The sequence below is a fragment of the Dermacentor variabilis genome, chromosome 5 (genome assembly GCF_050947875.1).
Source record: "Dermacentor variabilis isolate Ectoservices chromosome 5, ASM5094787v1, whole genome shotgun sequence".
Lineage (NCBI taxonomy): Eukaryota > Metazoa > Arthropoda > Arachnida > Ixodida > Ixodidae > Dermacentor > Dermacentor variabilis.
In genome coordinates this window covers 139600553-139627919 of record NC_134572.1, presented here as the reverse complement: position 1 = coordinate 139627919, position 27367 = coordinate 139600553, and the positions used below count along the sequence as shown (strand labels likewise).

Here is a 27367-nt window from a genome sequence, read left to right as displayed (position 1 = left end):
CACCTGATACCGTGTCAACAATTCCTGAGGCTACAGTTGATGTTGACGACAGCAGAAAGTTATTTAAAACGAAGTGACAACGCACGTAGCACGGGCAGGAGCTCATAACGTCATGAAAAAACTTCAATACAGCTGACTTTAAATGCGGATCTCGGAGGCCATACTTTTGCTGGCTGCATACGGCAGATGTTGTTCAAAATCGAAAATACGCCCTAAAATTTTTTTCTACAGTAAAGTATAGCGTGCAATATAGACGCTTCAATGTTCGTTTTTTTTTTCTCGCAACTGTACGTAGTTGGGCGCAATACGGCACAAAATGAGTGGGTACTGGTTGATATTAAGGCATCACGGGGGCCACACAACCGCAAAGGTCTACAGATGACGCTCGCCCCATGCGATCGGTTGGTGGCGCAACCCACCACCCTGTTTCAAAGGAGACGCTCATAGCATTCATTCGTCTAGTCTGCTCTCTATTTTGCAACTGCCGGTCGCCGGGCGGTTGCGCGAGCCGTTGTGGCGTGTTTGTGTAATCGTGTGGTTTTGTGTTTGGTGTAACGAAATGTGACTTAGTTCGCGAACACAGAAGTGCCAGAAGATAGCTTGTGTCTCTCTGAAACTCGCCATATGCGTGGCGTGCCACGCAAATGGGGACCAACGATTTTCATGCCCTGGAGTGCGTTCTCTTTTGTGTCTGGTTGTGGGAAGTTCGCTGGACGTCGCAAAGAAATAATGTGTATTATTAGCGTGCCTCAGCTCGTCCACTACGTAACGGCGTGTAGGCTGGGAGTCGACGCAGCACCAGCAACTTGGAGAGCGCTTTTCAACCGCGTCGTACCATTCAAAAGGTAAGTAATCGTGCTTGCTAACTACACGTGTATTGTGCGTGCTTCTCGCGTGTGCACAGAGTGCACGAGCGTAGAATAGAACCAATAGAACTGCCACGGCAACAGTGGAACCCGTGCTGATGCTTGCTGAGCGCTGGTTGTCAGAATTTAGCTAGGCAAGTTTATTGTCTTAATGCGAAATTGAAAATCATTATAAGCGTTTTCTTCCGTTGAGAAATATTACGTTCGGAAATAATCGTGTTCATCATGTGCGCCTGTGCGTGAGCTCCCGCTTTTCTGCTTAAGTTGCATAACAACGCTCATCTGCATTTTAACAGATTCTTACTGCAATGACGTTTCCTCGCGTATAAATGCTTCTACGTTGTAAATAATCTGTGCTTACGCGGTTCTGAATTTACGAGCAGTTTTAGAAAAAAAAAAAAACGTAAGCAGTCAAAGCTTGCAACAGGTACAGATTACTAAAAATTTTTAAGACAAGATGTGTTGACATAACTTATGCATAACTAAACATGACACGAGACAGTTGCTTAAACTAAGTCATGAAAAAATTGAATTGGTATGTAAACAAAGATTCTTTGTAATGTGTTGCTGCTGTGTGTGTGTTAAAAATTTTACGGTGATGAAGGGGTCCCTCTGTGGCCACCCTTCATTAATGCAAACATTATTTTCGTGACTATTTTTAAATGCTCCTTGCATGTGTTCACACTGTGACACCGTTAATGTGCCACTGCTATAAATTAACTGCGAACTTTCCGAACTTATTTTGTAGTGGCGAGGCCGTAACCCACACCAGTGTCCACATAATGGAGGAGCCAGCAGAAATGCAGGGAAACCTTGAATGACTGCCATAGCGCAGTGTGTAATCTGATTGCTTGGTTCAGGTATGTATGATGTGTATGTGTTCGAAAGAGTAGGACCTCAGTATCATTCGTGAATAAGTTTATCAACATATTACTCAACACAGCTTACTAAGTAGGCTAAGTATTTTTGCAACTTGCTGCTTATTTGTGTTCATAGCTGTTATTGTTTTCTATATAAAACTAGATCTAACATGTCCTGATGTTAAGTCTTTTTTCTTGCATCAATTGCTTGGCTGCAATTTAAATTTCATTTTTGTTTGACAGAATAGTTCTTGCGGAAACCCGCAAGGTGGAGAGAAGTAATTAATAAAGGGAAAATCAGACATCCACCCATTCATTGCAATTGCTACAAAAGAAACCCGTACAGGTTCCTCGAAAGGAAAGCCTCGAAGTTCAAGAAAAATTCGTCATGGTTCGGGACTTGAACCCGGGACCACTGCCTTTCCAGGGCAGCCACTCTACCATCTGAGCTAACCAGGCGGCTAGCAAATGGTAGGGTGAAGTCAAATTTGTCAACAGCTGACAAATTCTGTAAGATTTTCCCTTTATTATTTTTGAAAGAGCGTAGGTTTGGGCATGTTGGCATTCCATAACTTTTAGGTTTTTGGCGCACAGAAAGGGGTGAGAGACAAAGGTACGACGCGGACACAGCGCTAACTTCCAGCAATTGTTTTATTCTACGAAGCGGTACACATATATATAGGTAACAGACAACAGCGTACGCATGCGCATATGTACTGGTTTCTAATCAAATGAGACAGCAACGAGACATGTGTAATGGAAAGTTAAGATATCGAAGATGAAAAAGCGACCATGCATAGCGAAAAAATTTTGTGTAATTGCAAGATTAAAATGCCATCTCCGTCAAGCCACCCTCTGTGACGTTTTTAAAAAATCGAATTCTTTTTTTGAAAGATCGATTGAAGGCATGCTAACACAGATTATTGAAGCGGCGAAGATCGCTAGTTTGGGGAACGCTTGTGTTAGCGCACCTTCAATCGATCTTTCAAAAAAATAATTTGATTTTTTGAACGTGTCACAGAGGGTGGCTTGATGGAGATGGCATTTTAATCTTGCAATTACAAAAATTTTTTGGCTATGCATGGTCGCTTTTTCATCTTCGATATCATATTAACTTTCCATTACACGTCTCGTTGCTGTCTCATTTGATTAGAAACCAGTGCATATGTGCATGTTTATGCTGTTGTCTGTTACCCATAAATATGTGTACCGCTTTGTAGAATAAAACAATTGCTGGAAGTTAGCGCTGTGTCCGTGTCGTACCTCTGTCTCTCGTCCCTTTTTGTGCGCTAAAAGCGTAAAAGTTATTATTTTTGCTTAGTACACGGTGTATTTCTCACTTTTTTATTTTGGCTTTATTGTTTTGAAACTGTTTCCTATGCTGCAGCTTTTATTTCCATCTTCTTTTCTGTTTATTCTACACGCTTGTGCAGTTTCCGTGCACATAAGAATTCAAAGTGTAGTGGGACAACTATGTTGCATGTCTAAGCACATGGCGTGCTTACCATTGTTTAACATTCATATTTGCAATTATTTATCTCTTGTTCCCAGAATAACTGCCACTGGCAAATACACATTTGATGAGCCGGAACTTTCTGAAATGATACATGAAGGTCATTATTCACTGTGCTGCAGTTACTGCTGTAACATATGGGTAACAGCACAAACATGATCAGAAGAAGGGGGACACATACACATAGTGCTGGCTAACAACTGGTTTTATTGACAAGGATAGCACACCTTATATATGCCAGTGAAGCAAAGGAAATGAAGGGGAAAACACGTCAAGGGTGATAGCGTGCTAACCACGCAAGCACAATACAGCCAACCAAGTGCAACAATATGCAAACAATTATTTTTCTTTGCCGTCTGAAGCCCCGGTAGCCACATGCAGAAGATCAAATTCAGCATCACAGGGAGCAAGGGAAGGGGTGCTAAAGCACCTGCTACCAAATTTTCTAATGTAGTAGGCTTCTAAACTGATGCGTGCGGTCGTGTCACTGCCCTTCCCTAGAATCGTCTCTTTCAACCAGGCCACCCAATCAGTATACTTGCTAACGTTCGCAACTAAATGTGCATATTTATCATCTAGTTTCTTTTTTTTTTCACTTTTTGAGCGTGTTCCCCTAAACGGTCATTGACACAGCGACCAGTTTCGCCGACGTAAACCATCCCACATGACATGGGGATGCAATACACCACTCCAGTGGAACATTTTACTAACAGCGGTTGGTGGTCCTTCTGGCATCCACGTTTTCTGGTGTTAAAGATATGTGGACACAACTTTCCCAGCTTAATTGGGGCAGAGCAACAAATTGACACGCCGTGCCTACTTGCCACCTTCTTAAGATTGTGGGAAAATTTATGGATGTAAGGGACCACCTCTGTCTTACGTGCCTTCCATTGATCCTCAGCTATTGTACTTCCTGATCCTCACTTGAATTTTGGAAGTAGGATTTCAGAAACGGCAGTCAAGACCAAGATGGGGAACCTGCAGCCAAAGGCGGCTTGCCTGATTATTAAACGTGGGCTTAATTAGATGTGGGCGCGATTTTTGGAGAGCTGATGCCATACACATCACCGCTATACCTCTCTTAATTGTCTTGGAGTGTGCCGAGTCAAAGGGCAGCAACTTCTTAGCTCGTCGGTAGTAGCCCCAGCAAACATGTCCATCACAGAACATGATTTCTAGGTCTAAAAACTGTAAACTTGAAAGGTCCGAGAGTTCATGGGTGAAACGCAACCCATGTATATGTTTGCTAAAAATGGAAAATATTTTGCCTAATGTAGAGGGGTAGGGGAAGGTAGGCTGCTTTTTTAAAAGCACTAAAACATTATCAACATACCTCAAAAATTTTAAAACCAGGATCCATTAAACATCTGTTCCAGTGCATTTTCCACCTTGGCCAGAAAAATGTCAGAAAGAATAGGGGCTATGCAAGAGCCTATGCAGATGCCATGGCGCTACAGAAATGACTACTCGTCAAATACAATAAATGTAATTAATTTAGGGAAAATGAGGTATCCACCAAATCATAGCAATTGCTACAAAGGAAACCCATGCGGGTTCCTTAAAGAAAAGCCTCGCAGTTGAAGAAAAATTCGTCCTAGTCTGGGACTAGAACCCAGGACCACTGCCTTTCCAGGGCAGCCACTCTACCAGCTGAGCTAACCCGGTGGCTAGCAGGTAGTAGGGTAGCAGATGTCAATCGTAGCAATTAATTGCTACGATTGAGTGGATGTCTCATTTTCCCATAATTAATTACTTATCTCCACCTTGCGGGTTTCCGCAGAACTATTACCACAATAGAAGTAGAGTTCAGATGAAACTGCAATAATGATAGAAAGTTATGAACGGACAAACCGACAGTGTTCTGGAAGGATACGTCGCCATTATTTTCAATGCAGTCTTTGATACACGCTAGCAGTTGATTCTGCGGAACAGAATGAAACAACTCCTGCACATCTGCTGAAAAACCGAAACCAACATGATCATTTCCCTCTAAAATCTACTACTGCGACTGATTGCTTTAGAAGAAATGGGTCGTTCAAAGCTAGCGTCTTCAGCTTCTTAGCAAAAACTGGCTAACACACTTCTGCCACGATCCCTCTTCACTAACAGTAGTGCTAAACGGAACTTCGGGCTTATGTGTCTTGGCTGTGAAAAACCCCCTCAAACCCCCTCTGCTGTTAGATATGTCCCTGGCAAACTTTTCGAGGTCTAATTGCTTGCAAAACTCAACGAACTTGGTTTTTACTTGCACTTCACTTTTCTCTCCAGGGTCAAAGTTCTTATTAGCCGCTACCAAACCTTTTTCATTGTAAGTTCCCTTGGGTAAAATAATGAACCCACCCTGTTTGTCAGCTTGCATAAGCATCAGGTGGTTACTCTTAAAGAAAGAGATGTCATTCAACAATCTAGTACAGTACCAGTCAGGGGTTTTCGGAGCAAACTTTCGCAGCCAGTCAATACCTTCAAGAAGGCAGCTGTCCCGATTATCATCTTTTCCTGAGTGGCCACTTTTCGATTCATTGCAGTGATATCATGCACAGGAACATCAGCTTGGACCCCAAATTTGGATCCTTTCTGCAGATGTTGCATAATCTTCTCTGGTATATGGATGTCCCCCATGACGCTGACATTGCTTCCATCTTGCGTCATTTTCTTGTCTCCTGTACAACAGAGCAACATATTCAAGATGCACCTCCACCTGCACTCCATGAGCTGTGCCACTAGGCGCTTCAAAGATGCGAGCTTCTTAATCACAAGCCGGTCAGGATGGTCCTTAAATCACAGAAGGTGCAACCTGTCCTGAGTGACTTATTCTGCAAAGTCTTTTCACGTGCCCCCACGCTGGTTTCACAGGGCCGAAGAGGGCACTTACTTCGTTATGGACGAGTCATTTCCGGATAGAAAAGGTGAACTGTCTTGACTAGCATGTTGCATGGGCGATGTGACTGAGTAGAAGGTTGATGGTGGAAAAGGAAGGTGCCTTACAACCTTACAAGAGGAAGGAAAGACACTTCACCTTTTGCATCCGGAAAGGACTCGTCCCTAATGAAGTAAGTACCCTCTTCAGCCTTGTGAAACCAGTGTGGGGGCATGTGAAAAGATTTTGCAGAATAAGTCACTCAGAACTGTGACAACAAGTCCAACTTTTACAGGACTGGTTCCATCTTCTGTGTTTTAAGGACCATCCTGATTGGCTTGCGATTAAGATGCTTGCATCTTGAATGAGTTGCTCCGGTGTTCAGGAGGAAAATGACGCAAGATGGAAGCAATGTCGTCATGGGGGACGTCCACATACCAGGGAAGATTATGCGTCATCTGCAGAAAGGATCCAAATTTGGGGTCCAAGCTGATGTTCCTGCACATGATCTCACTGCATTAAATTGGAAAGTGGCCACTCAGGAAAAGATGATAATCGGGACAGCTGCCTTCTTGAAGGTATTGACTGGCTGCGAAAGTTTGCTCCGAAAACCCCGGACTCGCACCATAGGAGATTGTTGAATGACATATCTTTTTTTAAGACCAACAACCTGATGCTTACGCAAGCTGACAAAGAGAGTGGGCTCGTCATATTACCCAAGTTAGAGAGAGAAATTTATTTACAGAAAGGCAGAGAGGTCGGCCTGAGCTATAACTTGCTCTGGCCTGCTACTCTACACTGGGGAAGAGGGACGGGGAGGGAAAGGGCCGATGAATGATGATGGTATAAGGAAGAGATGCGTATATACAAATTCAGAGTTGTGGCCTCTCTAAAGCCGTGCGTCCAGCCCAGTGGCTTGGAGAAAAGCTACAGCGGCTCTTGTTACCAGGGCTGCACTGTTTGCATTAGGCCAAGGACCTAAAAGAAACTCGTCCGATAGTGGTCTCTCATAGATCTTTGCAATGGAAGAGGCAAGTTGCTGTCGTTCTTGCGCGTAGGTGGGACACACACAAAATATATGTTCAAGCGTTTCTGGCACCTCACAGCATTCACAGTTTGGGCTAGTATCACTGGCACCTATCATATGTCTGTAACGGTTGGTGAATGCGACACCAAGGCGAATCCGGTGCACCGTGCTCGTGTGGCTTCTTTTGAGCTTGTGAGGCATACGAAATTTCATTTCTTGGTCCCATTTGTGTAACCGCTTGTGTCGTCGATCTGGTTAGGTTCAGTGTTCTAACGTAGAGTTGCGGTTTACGTGACGAAGTAGGACGTTTGTGTCTGTACGTGAGAAGCTTCAGCTTCTGCCTGTTCGTTCCTGATCAGGCCACAGTGTGAGGGTATCCAGTGAAAGGTGACATTGTGGCCATATCTAGTTGCGTGGTCGAGCCGTTCTGTAATTTCTATAGCCATGGAATAATACGGGCCCCGTCTGAGGACACAGTCAATCGTTTGAAGAGCTGGCTTGCAATCGCAGAATATTGTCCATGCGTGAGGAGGCTCCTCAGAGAGAAATCTAAGTGCCTCCCGGATAGAAACAAGTTCTGCGGCAGTTGATGTTGAGCTATGGCCTAGTTTAAACCGCCGAGCAATGATCATATGCGGAATGACGAAGGCTGCAGTGGAGGCATATGGTGTGACAGAGTCATCGGTATACATGTGTGCAGTATCTCCGTACTTTGTAGAAATGTGCCACAGGGTGAGCTGCCTGAGGCCAATAGATGCAACGAATATGACTTTTTAGTAATTCCAAGTATCTGCAATGTAACGACAGGTTTAGGCAGAACCCACGGGGGTATTCTTGGAATACAGGCGGGAGAAAATCTCGATTGCAAAACGCGTTGATGGCGCGATATAGTCCTTGAAAAGCTGGAAACTGGGTGGGTGGCAGGGAGCGATGACAGAGGATGGTGCCTGTGTTGGGTCAACACGCGAAGGTACATTCGAAGAGGCTCGCAGAGCAAGTATACCCCAATATGACAACTAAGAGCTTCCGCTATTGTTCCATTGGTTGACGTGCATCGTGGGACGCCTAAACATGTGTGCAATGCTTGAGCTTGAATGCTCTCCAGCGCACGCACACAGCTAAGTCTCATGCCTGAGAGCGCCGGAATGCTGTACCGTATATACCCTACGAATAGTGCTTGGTACAATTGGAGTAACGACGACTCCGAGGGGCCCCATCTTGTTCCTGCAACGACGCGAAGGACGTGAACAAAACTCTTCAGCTTTGACTTCAGTGCGGCGACGTGTCTTGACCAAAATAATCCCCGGTCTATGACTACACCAAGGAATCTGTGGTGTGTAACCGTAGGTATCGCTATTCCGTTAATGATTATCGGATACCTGGTCATTTGTTTTCGCGTGAATGTAATCACGGAACATTTTTCTGTTGAGAGTTGGAGGCCTTGACGCCGCAGATACTTAGCTGTGATTGTCACTGCACGTTGAAGCCTAGCACGCATTTGGGGACAGGTGGCTCCAGATGTCCATATGCATATGTCGTCCGCATATGCGCTAATCTTCACCGTGCTAGGAAGTTCGGATGCAAGGCCAATCAATGCAACATTGAAAAGAGTTGGACTGAGAACTCCTCCTTGTGGAACACCTCAATGTATATGGTACTGTCCGGTGTCGCCATCACTTGTCAACATATACACCGTGCGGCCACTGAGGTAGCTAACAATCCATGCATATAGCCGGCCACCGACGTCTAAATCTTCCAGTGCATCAAGGATTGCATAATGGAGTACATTGTCGTATGCACCCTTAATATCCAGAAAAACAGCTCCAACTAACCGACGGCGACTTCTTTCTTGTTCAACAGTGAATACCAAGTCAATAACACCGTCAATGGAAGAACGGCCTCTTCTAAATCCATGCATAAAATCGGGAAAGCAATTATTTTTCTCTAGAAACCATTCCAGCCTTGACAAGACCATTCTTTCCATTACTTTGTCGACGCAACTGGCTAAGGTGATCGGTCTGCAGGAGGAGAGCTCGTTAGGGTATTTCCCCGGCTTAAGCAGGCCTACAACGCAACTGCATTTCCAAGAATCTGGAACATTTCCTGTCTCCCACGTCATATTATAATAAGATAGAAGAACACGTCATGATTCGATGCCAAGATGGGTCACGTCGGCACCAGGACCAGACGGAATCACATACGTTACCCAAGGGAATTTACAATTAAAAATGTTTGGTAGCGGCTAATAAGAACTGTGTCCCTGGAGAGAAAAGTGAAGTGCGAGGAAAAATTAAGTTCGTTGAGTTTTGTAAGCAATTATACCTTGGAAAGTTTGCCAGGGACATATCTAACAGCAGAGGGAACAGTTTGAGGGGGGTTTTCACAGCCAAGACACACAAGCCCAAAGTTCCGTTAAGCACTATTGTTAGTGAACAGGGATTGTGGCAGAAGTGTTAGCCAGTTTTTGCTAAAGAAGCTCAAGGCGCTAGCTTTAAACGACCCATTACTTTTAAAGAAATCAGTCGCAGTAGTACAGTTTTTAGAGCGAAATGATCATGTTGGTTTCGATTTTTCGGAAGACGTGCAGGAGTTGTTTAATTCTGTTCCACAGAATCAACTGCTAGCATGTGTCAAAGAGTGCATAGAAGATAACGGCGACGTATCCTTCCGGAACACCGTTGGTTTGGCCGTTCATAATTTTCTATCTTTATTGCAGTTTTATTTGAACTCGACTTTTATTGTATTTGACAAGCAGCTGTTTTTGCAGTGCGATGGCATCTGCATAGGGTCTTGCGTAGCCCCTAATCTTTGTGACATTTTTCAGGTAAAGGTGGACAACACACTGGAACAAGTGTTTAATGGGGGGCCAGTTTTAAAAATTTTTGGGCATGTTGACACTTATTTGGTGCTTTTATAAACAGCAGCCCACCTTCACCTACCCTCTACAGTAGGCAAAGTTTTATCTATATTTAGCAAACATAGACGTGAGTTGCCTTTCACCCTTGAACTTCCGAACCTTTCAATTTTAGTTTTTATACGTAAAGATTACGTTCAGTGATGGACATGTTGGCTGGGCCTCCAACCCACGGGCTAAGGAATTGCTGCCCTTTCACTCGGCACACTCCAAGACAATTAAGAGAAGTATACAGGTGTTGCGTATGGAATAGGCTCTCCAAAAATCGTGGCCACATCAGATTAAGCTCAGTTTTCATAATCAGGTAAGCCGTCTTTTAGCTGCAGGGTTCCCCATCTCGGTCTTGACTGCCATTTCAGAAGTCCTCCTTGAAAAGTTCAAGTGTGAATGTGGAAGTGCAATGGTTGAGGATCAACTGAAGGCACCTAAGACAGAGGTGGTCCCTTACATCCACAAACTTTCCCACAATCTTAAGGTGGCAAGTAGGCACGGTGTGCCAATTTGTTTCTATGCCCGAAAGGAGCTGGGAAAGTTGTGTCAACGTATATGTAATGCCAGAAAACGTGGATGCCAGAAGAAGCGCCAACCGCCGTTAGTAAAATGTTCCACTGGAGTGGTGTATTGCATCCCCATGTCATGTGGGATGTTTTCTGTCCGTGAAATTGCTCGCTGTATCAATGACCGTTCAGGAGAACACCCTCAAAAACTGAAAAAAAAAAACCACTAGATGAGAAATATGCACATTTAGTTGCGCACGTTAGCAAGTATACGGATTGTGGGGCCCAGATGAAAGTCACGACGATTCTAGGAAAGAGTGACAAGACTGCGCACATCAGTTTAAAAACCTTCCACATTAGAAAATTCGGTAGCAACTGTTTTAGCACCCTTCACTTTGCTTTCTTTGATGCTGAATCTGATCTTCTGGGTGCGGCTATCGGGGCTTCAGATTGCAAAGGAAAAGAAAAATAATTGTTTGCGCTTTGTTGTGTTTGGTTGGCTTCATTGCGCTTGTGAACTTGGCACGCTGTCACCCTTGACATGATTTTCCCTTTCATTTCCCTTGCTTCACTCTGGCATATACAGGGTGTCCCACATAACGTGAGCCAAGAATTTAAAAATGAAAGGCACGTGTGAAGGGAATTGAACGAAACCCATACTATTCGCAATAGCCTATAGTAACTCAGACAATTTTTTGTTTTCCCCATAACTTGCAAATTAAATAAGTTTAATTACAGAACTTTTAGTTATTGGCTGAGGACCCCAAGTATGATACGCAGATTTGTAGAGCACCTTCACAAACCACCGATCAAGTTCTTTCCTTTACTAAATGTCTCGTGTAGTCCTTTTTTCCTGGTTGCAAAGAAAGCCCATGAAATATGAAGAAGGCCACGTGATGGAGCATAGTGGTATTGTGCTGCTCTGAAGCGTGCGTTCGGTGAACAAGGTTGGCTGCATCGTGACTGGTGATGAGAAAGTGGCAGGGCATTCTTTATCTCATTAGCACCGCTCCGCCTGCAGCATGCATTTACGCCATCATCCGACGGGAGCCGACCTTGTTCACCGAAGGCACACTTGATAGGAGCACAATACCACTGCGCAAGCACTCTGTCACGTGCCTTGTTTCATATTTCGCGGACTTTCTTTGCAACTCAGAAGAAATGACTATGTGAGACGTATCGTAAAGCAAACAACTCGATCGGTGGTTTCTGAACGGGCTCTACGAATCTGTGTGCCATACTTGGGGTCCTCAGCCGATAATTAGATTTGGGTAATTAAATTTAATTAATTGGCGAGTTATGGGGAAAACAAAGGATTGTAGGAGTTACTATAGGCTATTGAGAATAGTATGCATTCGGTTCAGTTCGCTTCCAACGTGCCTTTCATTTTTAAAAAAAATTCTTGGCTCAAGTTATGTGAGACACCCTACAAGGTGTGCTATCCTTGCCAATAAAATCAGTTGTTAGTCAGCACTGTGTGTACGTGTCTGCCTTCTTGTGGTCTGTTTGTGTTGTTACCCATATGTTTCGAGATGAACCAACTCTCCCAAAAGGAAGTATTGATGACGTTACTGCTGTACTGAGGTGTTTTCTAGTAAGCTTGATTTTTTTCTCTCCCATAAAAAAAAAATTTTGGCAAGCTATGCCCATTCATGCAAATAGGCATTGTAGCAGCTAAGAGTCTATGTCCAGTTACATTATTTTTCACTTTAAGTAAACACAGTATAGATCACATAGTTAGCTGATAGATCCGTGTATTGATGCTCAATCATTAAAGAACACTATTTCATACATAGTGCTAAATTGTCTGGTTGCTTTTGCTGTAGCATTTGCTCGTTGTTGCTCATCAAATGAATTTAATTTCAACCGCACCACATAGAACATTCCGATTGGCACTTCTGTAATTTTAATAGTGATAATCAACCAACAAGCCCTAATTCAACAGCTGTCATGAATAATTTCTAATACTTTGGGTCCCTTTTCGTGTTGTTCTGTTTCACACTATGTATTTTGTCAGCACAGTGGGCATTCTTATATTCAATCTGCTTGGTGCTGTTGAGGTCAGAATATCTTCAACCAGCAAGTCTAAATTATAATGCAATCAATAAAACTTCGATTACTGGGCAGATGAAAGCATTTTATCTCATTTTAAAAGTATCTTTGTTGTAACCACCAGTGTCTAGAGCAAGCATCATATGCACAGCAACTCATAATAAGTTTTTAAGTTGGATGGGCGAGTATCTATAGCTAAGTATACCTGTGCATATACTTTCTACATATTAGCTAGTGTTTTAGCCACACGAAACAGCCTGTGTTTGCTGAAGTCAAATTTATGGTTGATGCACCTGCTTTTTTTGTTGTGCACTTACACTTCTGTGGTCTCTTAAGCACTGTATCGTGTGACAGCTGAAGTATTGCAGTAGTGTCGAAGTTAGCGTGCTACACTATGCCGACACATACCTATCACCGTATTCGTGCATTTTCCGAGAACCAGCTGTGTTCACTAGGTGAAATTTGTAGTGTCCTTATGAGTTTGCCATTCAGTTCATGTAACTTTTCAGGACAGAATTTGCACAGGGAGGGAAGGGAGACCATACAACATGACTGCTGCTAACAACTGTCTCTCTGTTTCATGGAAGGATTAAAAATAACAATGTCACTGGATATGTGCTTATATTGTGCACAAGTTCTTTCAGAGGGAAGATGTAAGTTGTGATATAAAGGCATTGAACCACGATAAACAGTATTTGCATAAAAAGAAAAGTAAATATGTGCAGAATAATTTCTATCCCTTGTCATCTCGAAAGGACGCTTTTCTTGCATTGACAATGAGGGCTGGCTAACACGTCTTATTTATGTGGTACGCCTCACTGATTTCTCTCGTCAATTCTTCACCGTGGGTGAGAACAGATGAACAATCTTAATTTAGCCTGAGGCCCTATCGCAGCAATGCACGGTCAAGTTGGACGAGCATACCAGTGATTTCTTTGGCACACATTTGGCGCATTTAGCTATGGCCAGTCTGCCCTGTGTACATTTGACCACATGTGAAAGGAATACAGTACACTGCCTCTCACACACACTAGACAAACTTGCTTTAACCAAGCAAACCTTGTTTGCCTGCTCGCCTTTCTCAATTCACTTGTGGACTGTTGTGCATGTGTATACATATGTATGTGTGTACAAATGTGTATCCCTAGCAAGCAGTCTACAAGCGAATTGAGAAAGGCACCCAGGCTAGGGAGGCTTGCTTAGTTAAAGATACCACCAAATTTGTCTTGTGTACGTTAGCAGTAGTGTAGTCTATTCCTTTGATCATCTGTATATTTGGTCAAATGTACATTGGGCAGACTGGCTGGTGCCTCACATGCACCTAGGAGAGTACCATATGTGCCACATGACAATGCATTGACATGACTGGTGCTATGCATCAGATTTAGATTGTTCATCTGTTTTTTTCACCTCTGGTAACTGAATGGCCAACAATAACAGTAAGGAATATCAATTAAATACTGGGACGTGTCAGTCCGCTCTCATTATGATTGTGTGAAAAAGAGGAACTCTCTAAATGACACAGAATAGCAATCACTCTGTGCTTTCTAATTCTATTTGTTATGCAACGTTTGCCCTCATTCTAAAAGAACGTTTGTGCAGTACAAGTGCACATGCAGTGTAAATATTTTCTGTATTCCTTCCCATAAAATAAACATTTAAACATTGAATTGGTAGCTTTTGTGCGCTGTGGTCTCTCTTCTGTCCCTTGTGTTGTACGCAAAAGTTAAACATGAACATGCACCAACTTTCTCAGTTACTCGTCAGTCAGTGTTGATAAACTCACAATGTTTCCAGCCAGAACATTCTTACCATTTATGTCACATCCAGTCAGTATAGTACTACTCTGGCTTTTCATAAAGCATGCTAATATGTACTTCTGCATTTATAGTTTATGTAATGATAGCCTAACAGCACAAGCCAAAAGTTGTAGAGATACAAGCCGTCTAATTGCTCAGAGGGTGATCAGAGGCGGATACTAAGAGAGCTCTTCTGATTGGCTGGTACAACCTGTACCACACAGTAACTTTCTCTTGAGCGACTTGGTCTTTGCTAAATGCCATGCTGTTGTAGTGCAACAAACTGCAAAAAGAAAGATACAAAAGGACAGAAAGAAGGGAAAGAAAGATGGCACTACACTCGCAACTGTTTATTAGGCACAAAACTTGCTACATATATAGTGCGCACACTCTTGACATCAGGGGCAGCAAAAAGAGCAAGTGACAGGTCATGTTGTTTGTGTGATACCCAACAATTTCATTTCCACATCATATAAAAAACATATGTTTGACTAACACATGCTTGACCACTGATCTGCCTCTAGTAGTTCCCGCGCGGTTTTATCTCTACTCTTACCTGGGATTCTCACCTCAGAAAAACGTGGCTTACAGGAGCACGATTTGCAATGTGCAGAGAGATGGGTGTTCATATCCTTTTTTAAATTGTTTTTGTTCCCTCATTCGGTCATTCACACAATGGCCAATCTGCCCGACATAGGTTTTCCCATAACTTAACGGTGTCTGGTAAACCGCGTGGACCGCTTTTCCACATAGCTTTTTTGTCTAGTTTCAAGCATCATGTCCAGCAGCTTTTAAATGCCAGATTTCCTCATTCGGTCATCACCTAGTGGCAGAAACCTCGCTGCAGCAACTCAAATGTAACAATAATCCGAAGGGGAGTGAGGGAAGTAAGCACGATTCCCAAAGAAAGGCTCAAGTGGCACCTTATTACCACAGGGTGAGCCACAGCCTCAAGGCGGCAAACAGGTATGAGGTACCTGTTGTTTTCTTCCTCGAACACGCTTTCTTGCCTATGTCCCCGAATCATAGAATGTGCAGTGCAAATGTACGAAGTCAAACATGCAAAGTGCTACGTGGAAAAGTGTTCCACTGCTGTGGTTTACCAGATACATGTACCGCTAAGTTACAGGAAAACCTACATCGGGCAGACTGGCCGTTGTGTGAAAGACTGAATGAGGGAACATGCAAAGAATTTAAAAGCGCATGTGAATGCCCATTTTTCTGCGTATTGTATACCGTGCTGCTGTACTGTAAGCCAAGTTTTTCTGTGGTGAGAATCCTAGGTAAGAGTAGCGATAAAACTGCGCAGGAACTGCTAGAGGCATGTCACATTCGTATAACTGGTCAAGCGTGTGTTAGTCAAACATCTGTTTTGTTATATGATGCAAAAAGAAATTGTTCGGTTTGACGCAAACAAGATGACCTGACACTTGCTCTTTTCTTCCCCTGATGTCGAGAGTGTGCGCGGTATATATGTAGCAAGTATTGTGTCTAATAAACAGTTGAGTGTGGCGCTGTCTTTCCCTTTTTTCTGTCCTTTAGAACCTTTCTTTTTCCAGTTTTTCGTGCTACACCATGCCGTACAACCTGTACCACTTTCTACGCTTCACAAAGCTGAAAGTCAACTTGGGCTCACTGAAAGTGGTTGTGTATTGCTTGTGTAGTCTCTTTAAAGATTACTTTCAAACAGAGGTAAGCCATATAATTTTGTGTGGAGCCCCTACACTAATGCCACTGGACATACTTCTTTTTGCTGCCAGCAGTTAGTGACATAAAACCAATGGCTGATTGCACAAACCATAAAGATGCATAAAATGGCTTGATGTCAGATTTCTCAGGTTCCTGTAAACAAAGCAAATTAGCTGCTTTAATGAGAAAGTTTGGCAGACTGGGTGGGAATAGAACCTGGGGTGTGAAACAAGGACACTTCTGGGATGCCACTATATCCATGTGCTTTTGGAAGTAACCGTTGCAGATGTAAACGCTACTGAGGGTGAGCTTTGTGTTGTGCCAAGAACTAGGTCCTTAAAAATCGGTTGTCAGTCCCTTTAAGGTGTGCCTACTGTGTGTGTCATATTGTGCACGTCACATTGCAGCCATCTGGTTCACTAAAGATGCTTTCACGTTCCCACACCTAAGCAGTCTTAACGTGTCTCTGCCCTTTTATTGCAGGTACACCTAGCAAATGTATACATTGACGAGGAGTGGCACCTGCTCTAGTGCCATGGCTAGGACTCCCTGTTCTGCAAAGAACTGGCGAAACTGGTGTGGGGAGTTCTGGCACTCAGGATAGGAGCATCACAGGGGCTCTTTGGTGGTGCTTCCTGAACGACCGCAATTTCATTGAGAAGCCGGCATTGAGCCTCCATAAATTGGAAGCTGTGGACAGTATCATCGACATTGTTTCAAATTTGTTTGTGTAATGTTTGTAGCAATACATGTATTACAGTGAAATGATTAATTTTCCAGATGCACTTGATGCATATCTTTCGAGATGTGGTGCCCCTGAGGAGGAGAAATCGCGGTGCTCAAAATGAACCATAGCCTAGCAGACATGCTGAGAGAAATTAAGTAAGCGTGTAATTGCAAACGTGTACATGCAGTAAACCTCATTAATTTGAAGTCGTGGGGGCCATGCGAAATGTCAGGACTAAGCAAACGCAACCAAAATGGTTTAAAATATATTTGTTTCGGCTTCCCACGGGAGCCTTGTTCACAATGAAACCAGCAGCAGAATAGGTAGCGTTCTTGTCTGCAGCTCAAAACATGATTAAGGTACTTGGTAAACATGGACATAGATGATTAGAGATTCAAGATAAAGACACGTAAAATGATTTCATTCCTTAACAATCAAGCGATATTTTTCCTAGCTAATTGTGACGTAGTTGCACAGTGCTCGGCCAGGGCATTCGATGCAAAGTATCGTTTCTGGACGTCATTCCTGTGCTGTTTAAGTCTTTTTTTAGAGTTGCCGGTTTCTCCGATGTAGTCATACCGACAGTTCGCACACCGAAGGACCTACACTACGCCTGGGAACTTGCCCTTTTTCGAACGGTCTTTCACATGCATGAGCTCGTGTTTACGTTTTGGAACATGCACAGCCTGCACATCATATGACCACAACGCATGCAAGGGTCTCGCTTATGCAGGGGACATATGGTATTGAAGCCCATTTTTCGGGGGGGTCCAGGGTGGGTGGGTACTGCGCAAGCCAGCTGGCACCCTACTGTGTCAATGGAGTACTCAGGGTATCCACAAGCCATCAATTCCCACTGCACAAGTGAATTGTCTGCCATGTGGTCTTCTACTGTTGTGCACACATTTTTCACCCAACGAAGGAGAGAGCAGATAACAGACCTCTTTTGCGAAGCAGGGTGCACCAATGTGTAGTTGAGGTAGCACCCCGTGTGAGTTAGCTTTCTAAACACCTCGAATAACAGGTCTGGCCCTTTATGTTGCACGAGGCTGTCCAAGAATGACAGTTGGCCTTCAGATTCCACTTCTATGGTGAACTTAATTGCTGCTTGCATTACTGTTTAGGTGAGCCGTGAAGAGGTGAATATTCTGTTGTTGCAAAACTCTGAAACAGTCGACATATCTGAAGACCTTAGGTGTCGATGTAAACGAGCTAACCTTGACTTAAACCTCGACCTCTTCACGGCTCACTTAAACAATTGCAAGCAAAATTAGGTTCACCATAGAAGTGGAATGTGAAGGTCAACTGCCATTCTTGGACACCCTTGTGCCACGCGAAGGGCCAAACCTGTTATTCGAGGTGTTTAGGAAGCTAACTCACACGGGGCGCTACCTCAACTACACATTGGTGCACCCTGCTTCGCAGAAGAGGTCTGTTGTCTGCTCTCTCCTTCGTTGGGTGAAAAATGTGTGCACAACAGCATAAGACCACATGGCAGACAATTCACTTGTGCGGTGGGAATTGATGGCTTGGGGATACCCTGAGTACTTCATTGACTCAGTAGGGTGCCAGCTGGCTCACGCAGTACCCACCCACCCTGGACCCCCCAAAAAACGGGCTTCAATACCGTACATCCGTGGCATAAGCGAGACCCTTGCTCATGTGGCAGAGCACGACAGGAAGAACAAATCCTGACAGGCTTGCCAACTGTCACGAATTTCACCGCTCCAGGAATGGACAGAGACGCAATGCAAATATGTTAAATATTTTTCCCAAGACACAATATAACCCAAAACAAATGACCAGCAAAGTAAGTGCGCACAAAATATACCCTGTACACAAAAGAGATTAACAAAACTAGGTATATACATAATCAAAACAAATGAGAAATTAGCTGTATAATGTTTATAGTCTGACTGGCCAAGTGACAGTCCCCAAGAATTGAATGTTCTGACTGTCAGAGTAGCAGTGAACGTCGGCAAGGCGTGGTGCAAGATGTCAGCCTGCGTAGTTGCAACACGACGTAGACATAGACCTTCGTTGTGAGTGACGAGGTTGTAGCCCCCTTACGAGACTTGCATTACACAGGACGCAGTCTGGACTAGTCAGGCATTGTGTGGCCGTGGTCAGGTGATTGTGGCACTGGACAAGGCCGGTTATGGCAGTGTGGCGTTGGGTTGGGGTTGCAGAGCATAGTCATGCCGATGTAGTCAGGTCTTGGAAGCTGTTGTTGGCCAACTCTTGGATGTCCTCTCGTCTGTCCGTGGTCCCAAGCTACTAGTTCCCATCTCCAAAGCACAGCTAGAGATGCGACTGCCTTGCTTCTCATCCATGTCAGCAATGCGCGCTCCTTGGTTTTCCTCCCCTTTTCCTTCAATTTTTCTCTGACACTTCACATGCTTCCTCACCTCATGTATCCATTCTCCATTTCACTGACCAATGTCGTCTGCTCCACATTATCGCACATGCTCTGCCGGTGACTCGTGACAGTGTGAAAAGGGAAAGCATGGCAGCAAACGTATCCACTTGTCAGTCAGCACTGTGTTTGTCTTTTGTTTTATCTCATCTGTTGGTACTGTTCCTTGCCAAGGTGGCCAAGGTTTGTATTCAACATATGAAAAGAGTGCAGTGCAAACCGGAAAAGAGATGGTACCCTGGCTTGAATGGAAGCATACTTCGTTGACTTCAGTTGCACAAATGGCCAGGAGTGTACACCTTGAGACACTAGTTTATGGCATTGTAGGTCTTGAAGGCCGTGGAATTGGCTAACATGGCTAACTTTTCTGCATGCTTCACTTGATGATTATCGTAAACCACAAGTGTTCTCAGCATTATGTTCAAATGCCTTATGCCATTTTAATGTGATGTTTAACATGCCTCCCTTGTCTGCTACTAGTGCACTTTCTATTTCGTTGCTTATATGTACCTTTTATTTACTTATTAGTTATGTGTAATATCTGCAGTGTCATTGTCTTACAGCAACACTGTTACGACGTGTTTCGCTATGGTTACAGTCTATATTCTTTTTTTAATTATGTGCAATATATGCAGTGCCATTGAGGCTTCCAACATCTTAAGCGATGCTGTTAAGAAAAGTTACAATGTGGATGCAGCTACATTAAATGTAAATGCAATGCTGGTTCGGAGCCTTGAACTTGTTTTGGTACATAATTATCAACAATTATAAAATAAAAGTTACCTGCATATACCTTGTTTGAATACATAGCTTATTTGCACGGTTTCTGAATAAGTAATTCATAATTTTTGTTTCTTGCATTTTATTATACTGGCTTTGTGTTAAAAGTCAGCAAGGTCCTTGTATGGCTGCTGCCGTAAAAGCAGATGCCAAGCTGCTGCTAGCCTGCATGCAGGCTATCACTAATACAACCAGCCTTGACCATGCTCGAGCGCAGCAGCACTTGCTGTGTGCAAGCAAGGCGGTGAGCCAGCAATCAGATCCCTTATTCCTCTGAAGGGTGTGAGAAATCTCTTATAACAGTGTTGTCAGATTGGCACAGTAAAACTTCATTTGGGCCTAGTTGGTACATAATTCTGAACTTAACGTTACAGCGCAAACACCTAAGACGAAACACAAAAAGCGCCAGTGTGTGTTGTGTCTTTTTGTGGTTCGTCTTAGGTGTTTGCGCTGTAATGTTAAGTTCAGATTGGCACACTTCACTGAAAGATTTTTTTTTTACTTTTTATCCTTCCCGACATGTTACGGAATGAAGCTTCCAAAAGTGGTCATCTCAACTAGGCCACATGTTCTTTTATGATGCGGTCTTCAGCACTGCCTGTTTTTTGCCTTTAATCGTCAGAAGTGAGCCCACGGTGGTTCTAAGGCTCTGTAAGCCTTCTTGCACCAGCAGCATTGTCCAGGTGGAATATCAGTAAGGAAGTTTGGATGATGGCCATCAGAAGCCCACTTGTCATTATTCTGCCACTTTTGTTGCTTTTCTTGAGACTGCTTTTTCTTTCAATGTTATTGTGTTAAGAAATTTAAGCATGACGTATGTTCGGAGCTAAGGGCATGATCCACCGGCTTCAAAGTTCCTAGAGTCAGTCTGTGCAAGGAATTGTGAGGCGGTGCTGCTATTAAGGGCATGCACTTTCACCCACTCTTAAAATCGGGGTACAATACAATGAACATTTTACCATCCCTTACGACTCTCTCTTAGCCACTATGTTTGCCTTTCGGTAATATGGGGGAAAAAAGCAAAGCTGAACTCTGCTTTATTTAGTACACTCTGCCAGCGTGTCACAGTAAAAATGGCTCAGTTAGTGCCTACCAGAACTTTCATTTTCCTAATCATTTAATTTTGAAGTGCAATAAGTGTTTTGGCGTCTTCTCAACTTTTTGCTGCTTTAACTCTTGCACATGTCAATATTAATGAGAAATGATGTCCTCTTTACCTTTTGTAGTACCACAGTCTAGATTTGTCAGAGAATGCACTGTTATAGCTATGTTATTTCTACAATAACTATTGCACCTTGTTTAGGCACTTGTGGCTGATTTCCATGTATTTTTTATGTACTTCATAAGGTCTTGGCTTAAACCTGCAGCTGGATGAGTTGCTTTCTATTCTTACTGTTTGGTTTGTGCGGATAACACATGGGCAAGAAAGAATCAAAAACCAGTTGAGAGATTGTGCTTGCGTCGTCCATTTCTTCCTTGCCTCTGCTTATGCAATAAATTTATTTTCTACAAAGCACTACTTTGCTTACTTTTGTTTGCATCTTCTAGCTTGCAAACCAATATATTGTGTATTTCTCAGTGTGGAAAATCAATATTGAAAATTCTTAAATTGGCATACTAGCCGAGTCATGTGAACAGATACTCCCATATGTTCCTGTAAAACCTCCATGATCATTGTAAAGAAATACTATGGTACTTTGAAAAGCCTCCCTCGAATGTAAAAAAGTATTCCCATAGCTTCCTGCAAAAGCTCCGTGATGGATGTAAACACATGCTCCCATAATTCCCTGCATAAGCTCCTTGATGGAGGTAAACATATACTCCCATATTTCCCTACAAAAGCTCCGCAATGGAGGTAAACACATGCTCCCATAGTTCCATGCGAAAGCTCTTTGATGGAGGTAAACATATACTCCCATAGTTCCCTACAAAAGCTCCGCGATGGAGGTAAACACGTGCTCCCATAGTTCCCTGCGAAAGCTCTTTGATGGAGGTAAACATATACTCCCATAGTTCCCTGCAAGAGCGCTTTGATGGAGGTAAACATATACTCCCATAGTTGCCCGCAGAAGCTCCGCGATGGAAGTAAACATATACTCCCATAAGTACCTCCACAACCTCCGCGATGGAGGTAAACATATACTCCCATAGTTGCCCGCAGAAGCTCCGCGATGGAAGTAAACATATACTCCCATAAGTACCTCCACAACCTCCGCGATGGAGGTAAACATATACTCCCATAAGTGCCTCCACAACCTCCGTTCAGCAGCGGAGTAAATCTTTTACTCCGCCTACCCGGAGTATATTTACCTCCCATCACGGAATGCGCTAGAGGACAAGCCATTTACTCCCATCTCGGATCATTTTTGCTAACAGTGTATGCCATTCGTAAGTAGAGATATGTACTCCCGCGCTCCTCCTTGTTGTGGTTTTTGATAGCTAGAGAATTTTTTGACTAGATATCATCTCAGTCGAAGAGATGTTACGGCTTGCGTAAGTTAAGTTGCCAGCAAAACGCAGTTTTTTTTCTTTTGCTTAGACTGACAGAGACACAGGGACACCCTTTCCTGTGGAAACCACACGAGGTGGACAGGTGAACTATTTCGAAGCGCAACAACGTATAAAGACAGTGTCCAAAAAGGACTGGCCGAGTGGCGTCCTCCGCGAGGGCTCACGTTTCTCCGCGCATGGTTGTCGGCTGCTTAATCCGACCGCGAAAAGAAGCGCGCAAGAAAGAAGAGGCGCAAGCAGAGAGAACCGCAAAAGAAGGAAATGACGCACCCCTGCTGTTTGGCGGCAGCCGGCTCGGTGTACCATGCGGAGATTTGGCCTTTCTGGAACAAAACCCAAGGTGGCGCCTCCCCGTTGCTAGGCCGCACCCTGCTCGTCGGACCATGTAAAGAGCGGGGCCCACATGAAATTCTCTGAAAAAAAAAGAAACGCTCAACTAAATGTGGTATCAAAAGTTTACTTTCATTTAAATCACTTAAATCGTCATACTTCAGCCAACAAAGGGCTACTATGATACTAGTATACTAGTATCCCTTGGGATTTCTGACAAAATGAAACTCCCCGTGCGAAACATTTTGAGCAAATATGTAGCGGTAATGTTCCCAAAAATACAGTTCAAAACACAATTTGAACGCCTGAGGAGGAGGCACCGTTAGCTTGTATAAATAATTTGAGTATAAATTGACAGTTCCACAGGCAGTATAAGGTTAGCTTCAGAATGCAACATCTTTATTTGAAAATACAACATAGAATACAGCACAAATACAGCAGGCCTTGCTGGCACATGACTACATCTGAAAATTTAAGACAATACTATCACTAGCATCATATCACAGGAATTTAAAAAATCATATCACCGTGTTTCAGCCATGCTTGTCGTCAATGAATTCGTGTTAACTGTCCATGTAAAAACTTGTACTGCTGTCAGCAAGCAAGAAAACGAGGCAAATATTAGTACATGTGATTGCAGGCCCAAAAACTGGACACTTGTGTTCAGATCCACATTGGACACTACATAAAAAAAGCTTTACACATCCTGTGCAGCATTAGAGCAGGTCAATAAAGACGCTTCCAATGCAATGTAGCCAATGCAAAAAATATACAAAGTATTGGCTATAGGTGAACCTAAAAAAGGAGACTGGACCACAAGGCCATGCATGCATGCAGCCCATCTATACCTGAGCAACGTTTCCTTAGGGTTAGCATTGGCCACCACTGGCATCAAAACACAACTTGCTGCTCTTACAAACATCAGACAAAGCTTAACCAGGAGATGTGCAAAGTGCTGGCTTGTAGGGCCAAATGACAAAAGGCTGGAAGTGGTGATGCTTACAGCATAGTGAGCTCTCAGTTTAGATCCTTGTGACAATACAAACATGAAATTTTTTTAATTAAAATTACTACAAGACACATTTTACTGTCTAGCTAACAATGTCAAGGATGGGATTCAAGCTTCTTGAATGCACTACCTATTTAAAATCAATATTGAAAAAGGTCATTAGGACACTACTGTGCATAGTACTGCACAATTACTCTATCATCTAGAGGCTAGCAGTTAGAATAACTCAGTGACAAAGCAAGGCCGCCATAATTCACATTGCACGAATTTAAGAATTTTGAGGAGCTAAATAAAATACTTGTACACAAGAGTAAGTGCCACTTGCATGAATGGATGTATTACCTCAGTAATTTTCAATAAAACCGTTATAAAAAAGGCATGCAAATGTAATGCACAAAATGATGCATCTATTCACCACCTCCTGGCAACAAGTGAACATTAACGCAAAGTGAAAATTGTTAACTAGACTTTGAGTCCAATCACATTCTTTTTCTTCAGAAGGGCAAAGAAACACTTCAATCTGTCATTATGAGCCCTCTAGGTACAACATTGCTGGGAACCACAAGTTTCTGCATCAGCGCCAGGAATGGTGCAAATGCATATGGATGATCGAGGTTCTTGATGTAGTAGGACCAGATTACCAGATCGAGACCCAGATTATTTCTTGCCTGCTGCCAGCATAAACACACGTATGCTCGCTGCATGTGTAGACGTGGGGAGCTGCAATCTGGATATCACCACTGGGCAATGGAGCCTACAAAGACAGTTAGAGCCTATAAACATTCGCCTATCAAACATTAAATATGCACAGTATAATGCGAACTGATGAAGTAAAATTTACAAAAAACGTGCAGTACTGCAGAGCACAACTCAACCCCAAAGAGCCCAACCATTCTACATCAAGGAAAATTAGAACTGGCTTACCTTTAGCTCTCATTATAGTAAGCATGCAGGAAAAAGCAATGAAATGTTATTTTACTAAAAGTAATCAGTATAATACTAATTTTCGCTTGTTTCCTGAACTATATACAACTGAAATCTCACTAAAGGATAATAGGAACGCTCATGGAGGCTTTTCATAAGTTCTTGCTGGAAAGGGCTCACAGACGCCACTCCTGCGTCCCTACTATGTACACGTACAATGTAATTTCTCGTACATTGCGTACATTATATACATTACGTACTCAACCACTCCCTGGCGCCGCGTGCAGGTCAGCGACAGCAGCAGCAGTGGAAAAGTCGAGGGAAGTGGCAAAGAAAGCTTCGCTTTAAAATATTTAATACACTATGCAATCAAAAAAGCTTTGGCTAACATTCCACATTATACTAACCATATTGCACCGAGGACAGACTAGATGTGCAAGCTTCCACAGTTTCATCTGACACTGAGTCCTCGAACACGGTGCCTGGCACATTGCATTGCGCCTTTGCCTCGGCTGCATTTTTCGTTTCTGAAATTATAGACGCAACGAAAGAACATCATTAGTGTTCACAAAGTAATGCAGAGCGCATTGCAGAGCTCTAGGCGAAAAAAAGAACGCGTACGTAAGCAAAATTCGTGCTAAAGCTATACAACATGTATTCTCCGGAACAACGCTGTATATAATTATACATCATTGTGCGAAATTTGAATGCAAGATGTAAGAGAAGGGGTGACGTTGCGGTAAAAAGAGAATTGTGTATTCTTCGCAGTTAGTCAATGCTAACCACAAATTCCCATGTTAAATTATTGGCCCGTTTGACTAAAAGTAAATAGAAAAAACACGCATTTTCACCCAAAAAGCGAAGCACTAATAGCGATAGCAAAGCATTAGACCACTACTCAAACTAAGGCACGTAGTTTTACCTGCCGTAACAGTAATCATTAGCTTACTAATAATCATGGTGTCACGCGAGCACAGGCATAAATGAACATATCTCATTTGACGACCGCGAACAATCGCTGTCAAGTTGGCTTGAAGAACGCAGAGGGGAGCGAACGTTTGTTTTGTTGCTCCCTTCAACGCGTCTCCGAACTTTTGAGATTACGCGACCTCCAGCACTACGCGCACCGAAAGAAAGCGGAAATGCAACCACGAGCCGCCTCGGCTTGCCCGACCTCTGCACACACCGGAGATTACCTCCAGGCCAGGGCGCGGACAGTCACGCACCACCACAGCATGGCTAACGGAGGGTGCGCGAGGCAAGTTCTACAATACTGAACGATTTCTGTCAACTACGTCAGCCCAAAGCACGGTGTCAGTACAAGAAACGTATTGTTAAGGTCATTTAGTTGCCCTGACACAACTCATCCCGCCGACAAGCTCAATATTTTAGAAAGGTCTAATCCAATATTTGCACAAAATGACATCAGATTTAGCTCCATGGAAATCTAAGAGCATAAAGAAGCAAATATGTCAACAATAACTTTTTTCAGAAACACTTACGCGCAGCGAGAGCGTGCACTATGTCAAATGTTGAATTGCGAACTATAAAGAATTCACGTACTATCCACCTAAAAATAATTAAAAGCAAAAATTCTGCTTACGGAGATCACATATTTTTCCGTGTGCATTTGGGACTTGGTCACAATATTCACACCTCACCAGGTTGTCACTTTCCGACAGGCGCAGAATAGTGTATCGCTTGCACTCACAACCCGGCTCGTTGCAGCGACCGCGCAACACACCGAAAAGGTCTCTGCTGCACAAAGGCATGAGGGTTCCCAGCAAGTTCCCAGTAGAAGCGGTAATAACTACTGCAGGCTACAGACAATGGTGATGGGATGGTATCCAAACAAGTCAAATATAATGGCCGTCTCAGAACGACAACTACAACAACGACAGGACGACAGCGCGCTAACTACTCCCACCGGCTCCGAGCCTCCCGCTCCCGCTTAAAATCTTCCCAGCGTGCAACTCGAGTCACCTCGATTGGACCGAGGAGGAGAGATGATAACACCGTGGATGGCCGCACTCCAGTGTGGCTGATGCCTGCTCGCTTCCGCCATGTTAGAAAGAGGCACTTAGAGGCACAAGCAAAAATGAAAACAAAAATGAAAACAAGCAATGAATTACAGAAATAAATGTCAGAGGTGCCAGTGATGTTATCGGTGTGATGGTGGAAGCATTTCGTGTTTGGACAGTGGCAAAGGTTTCATTTCTCAGTTGGCGGCTTCACACATTTAACGCTCTTTTCATCTGTCTATGCCTCCTAAAGAAAACAACGGAGCGGACGGCGCTCGCTTTTATGTGAGTGTAGCGGCATCCTGTTGATATCACTGAACGTTTGGCGCGTTTCGGGTCTGCTGTAACTTAAATTTGCTGTCGTTGTAGTGCCAATCTTCGGCACAGCTTAAAATGCCTAAAGAAAGCTGGCAGTGGAATCAGTTGGTACAATTTTTATTAGAAAACATCCTAAGTGCAATGCAGAATGGTTCGCCGACATGTAGGTTGTTGTCTATTTCAAAGCAGTTACGCCGGTCGCCTAGCGCGTACCGCATCCCCAGCTCCCTCGCCGCGCGTTTATACTTATGTACGCA

General features: G+C 43.5%; 1 protein-coding gene and 1 long non-coding RNA gene across 2 annotated transcripts in view; both read left to right on the top strand.

Annotated features, from left to right (window-relative positions):
- LOC142583195 (roundabout homolog 1-like) overlaps positions 1-27367 on the top strand; it is a 187070-nt gene that overhangs the window by 17041 nt on the left and 142662 nt on the right. The window lies entirely within an intron of this gene.
- LOC142581977 (uncharacterized) lies at positions 515-17558 on the top strand. Its single transcript, XR_012828338.1, has 3 exons — positions 515-845; positions 1615-1726; positions 16558-17558. It is a non-coding gene; the product is annotated as an uncharacterized LOC142581977 (long non-coding RNA).